We start from the raw sequence: 3939 nt of genomic DNA, 5'->3' as shown, positions 1-3939 counted from the left end.
ACACAGCAAATGCAGAACAAAAGGCTTCAGAGGAACTGATTCTAGTATCAATCACTGCACTTCTCCCTTATCTTACTGAGAAAATGGTTAAGAACTACTTATCATTCACACTTGACTTCCTACAGAAACCATGTACAAAAATCCCTGCAGAAAGTCGATACAGAACCCTGGAACCTCAGTGCCTGTATCACAGCCTACTGCTCGGCCAGGGGTGCTGGAGCCATGGCAGAGTGCCCGGGTCAGCCAGTCAGTGAGTCCGCTGTGTGCTGGAGTGCAGGGCAGAGACACATGCCGAGGTGGTAGAGACCCAATACCAAGGAGTCTGGGCTTCATCCTTAAGATGGAAACTTTTCCACAGGCTAAAACTGGGTGGTCCGATGGACTCCCCCTCCTTTTTAATAGAGGTATGGCATGAACTGGGATAATATGACCCTTCCACACTTTATCAGCTCACACTTAGGGAGCATCTGGCTTCACTGGCCATATCTTTATGTAGTTAATGTGAAGAGTGGCTTTATTTGTTGCACCTGGCAGCATTAAAAAGGAGAATACTAAGTAACCGCATAAAATGGACTAGTTAATTCTGCCAGTTGGAGAAGTATTCTTCTGTTTGTCTTAGTAGGCTCATCTGGATTCTATATCCATCAAAATCTGACATTCTAAGAAGCACAAAGGAATACATTCCTCCTTAAATTCAGAATTTTGCTTCTGAAGCCCTTTCCTAACCCAGCATTATAAAACATTCTTACATTATCCCCAGATCCTTTTACATTTTTCACGTTTAGGTAATTATCCTGGAATTTATTTCATGTGTGCTGATTTAGAAATCCAAGTTGCTTTTTTCACCCTTCAAAACAACAGCCAATAGCCCTCAGTCCATTTTAGAAGCAAATCCTTTCCCCCTTTGAAATCACCCTTGTGTTCTAGATTCCCATCTGCTCTGGGACCTTCTCTTCTGTCCCACCGATTTGCAGATACCTTACTGTGTGAAGTTCTGAAGCTTTGCGGCATGCTTCGATACCTGGAGGACAGATCCCTTTCCCTTGTTGGAGACTACCCACTTCATCGAGTTCCATGGAAAGCCCTTGTTGGGACGTTGCTTGTTGTGTACAGAATGCCTTAATGTAGGGAGAAGTGACATCTTCATAATATCAAACACTTCCATCTAGAACACAGCACATTTCTTTATTCAGACCTTCCACCTCTTCCAGAAAAGTTTCACCGTTTCCTCCATATGAGACCTGAACTGCTCATAATGTGCACTCCCAAGTACTGACTAGTTTAGAAAATTTTTTTTTCTAATTAGTTTCAAACACTGTGTGTGACAGTATCACTGATTTGTATGTTTACCTTGTTCTGGCATTCTGTGGACTTTTTCATTATGGACTCAAGTCTTTCTTTGGCTGAAGCAAAGTTTTAATTTGATTATTTCCATTTCACACTTCTCATCTCTGTCCCCTTTTGCACTGGTTGTGGGAAGAAACATGTGGCCTGCTCTTCCAAATAATTGTGTCTGTATCTATCTTGCCTTCAGTCCAACTACTTTTTATTTTATGTTTCTAATTTCTAAGAATTATTTTTCTTACCAGTTCATTCTCTTCTTAATGGATACAATGGCCTTCTGGTCCCTTTCTGATTCCTGGATTGACATTTCCACAAGGGTTAGACACTGTCTCAAGAAGCTGTCTTGGCTGTTTTTAAGTTTTTTGTTGTCTGCTCCTATGTGCAGCTGAGGGCCCAGGCTGTACTGCGCCAGCTTGACTCCTCTCTCCAGGAGAGGACCCTGTGACAGACTGTGTGCAAGTCCTCGCTCGGACGCTGCCCTTGCAGCTAGGAGCTTTTCTGGCGGTCCCTGCACACTGGCGCAGCCTTGCCTTCCATGCTTCGTGGAAGCTGCCACTTGCTGCTGCCTGTTCCCGTCCTCTTACCTTGCTGAAAGATCTTCTTGTCTCCTTCACACCACATCTTCCACTACAAATTTTGATGTTGTGTATTTTCGTTTTTAAAAAAATCTTTACCCATCCTGCTCAGTTCTTTTTATGTCTGCTCACTTTCAGCAAGTTCTCCTTTTAGTAACTGAGCTACCCCACAGGGCTTTTATTTTTAGAGCTCATGATTCCCTGCATATTTTGAGATCAGAGCAGAAAAGGGCAAAAATTGACACAATATTTTCATTAAAAAAAAATTTTTTTCCCATAGCAAAGTTTCACAGACAACTTTTTCATGGAAACTTTTCTCAAATTCTCAGATGTTGCCTGCACTTGACTCCTATTTGCTGCAGTGCATCTTTTCATCCGGCTTGGCCTCCACATCTCGTGGGCGAGCCTCCTGCACCCAAAGACCCGTGGGGTCTGTTTCCTTTCGATCTCTAGTGCTCAGGTTTCATGTTTCCCCAGAAACTGGGCAGTGGGTGCTTAGGTCTCACTCTCTCCTGTGCACGTGGTCACAGACTTTCAGATCTCAAACCAGAGGGCTAGGGAGGGACAGCCAGGGCCACCTACACAGGGAGCTCAGGTGACTTGTGCCTTCTACTGCTTGGGTGAAGCCACGAGCTGGGGCTGGGCCAGACAATACCGGCCCCCCTCCTGGAGCAAGAACAGCTGCTGCTGCTTGGTTTTTCCAGCTGCTGAGCTACAAAGAATCCCCCCTCCAGCTTGCTCAGGGCCACTTTCCCTGGGTTTCGGCATCCATGACAACCTTGTCACCTGGGAAACAGCTCCAGGGCCATCACCACTATTGCTACTGCCCAGGATCCTCCTGTCAACGCAGGGCCTCAAATGGGAACTCTGGGTGAGGCCCGAGTTATGCTACCTTGGAGTGGCTGTTCCTCCATCTGAGAGCTGACTGATGGCCTCAGCAGTGGGCACACACCCATGAGCACTGTGTGTGGCCAAGCACTTCCTAGGCTCTACTTCATCTCACTGTCTCAGATATTGAGGGGTGCCGTCACTGTGCCTGCTGAAAGACGAGCATGTGGGGGTCCAGTGAGTCGAGGACCCTGCCACATCACACCTGCCACACTGCACAGTGCAGGCTCATGCTCAGAGCCATGTCTGTGGGACTCTGAAGCCCGTGGTGTTAATCTGAGCTGTGTTTTAGAACTGCATAGAAGGCAGACTGGAAAAAAATGAGGGCAATGTCCAGGTGGCCTGAGTGGTGCTTCTCCTTTATACTTCTCATCTTCAGAAGTTTCTAGAATGGATTAGTTTACTGTTATAAACAGAAAAAAGTCTAAGTGGTGGTGGCCAGGTAGCCTCAAAAGAAACACAGATTATTAGGACTTAGAACTCATTGAGTTCAATACTTTTGTGCAGAGATAAGGAAGTGAACCTGGGCAGGCACATGACTTGCCAGCCACGGCTCACACCCCAGGAGCAGGGACCGCGGAGAGGCCTGGGGCTTCTGGGATCCTGGAGGCCAGTGCTCCTTATCGCAAAGTCAAAGGTGTGCCTCTGGGAAACTGCAAAGCTCCAGATCCTGCACCAGTGTCCTCCCCATCCACGGGCCAAACCACTCCGCCACTTAGGCAAATACACAAGGGGACATTTAGAAGGGGTCTGCACATTCTCAGCACTTGTCAAGTGGTTTTTTTCTGCCAGTTCCCTCCTACCCCTGTGTGAACTGCACAGCGAGACACTAACGAGGGCTCATGGGCCCGGGAGTAAAGCGGCCGCGAGCCCTAGCCTTGTCCTGGGAGTGCTGCCCCGAGGCAGCCATGGGAGCAGCTGCCCTTGCGGGCCCCGAGGCAGGCCGGGACAGGAGAAGGTCCGCAGACAGACACATTTGGGGTACTTATATTTCAGGCACTTGGTCTCTAGCTTTTCTTACACTATTTTCCATAAATATAAAAATGACAGTTTCAATTTACCTGTATATCAATATATCTGGCTGCAAGTGACAGAAAATCCAAGGAATCTGGCTTACCCGAGAGTGATCATT

Source organism: Cynocephalus volans, chromosome 10, assembly GCF_027409185.1.
Source record: "Cynocephalus volans isolate mCynVol1 chromosome 10, mCynVol1.pri, whole genome shotgun sequence".
In the NCBI taxonomy this organism is placed as follows: domain Eukaryota; kingdom Metazoa; phylum Chordata; class Mammalia; order Dermoptera; family Cynocephalidae; genus Cynocephalus; species Cynocephalus volans.
This window is presented reverse-complemented; position numbering follows the sequence as displayed.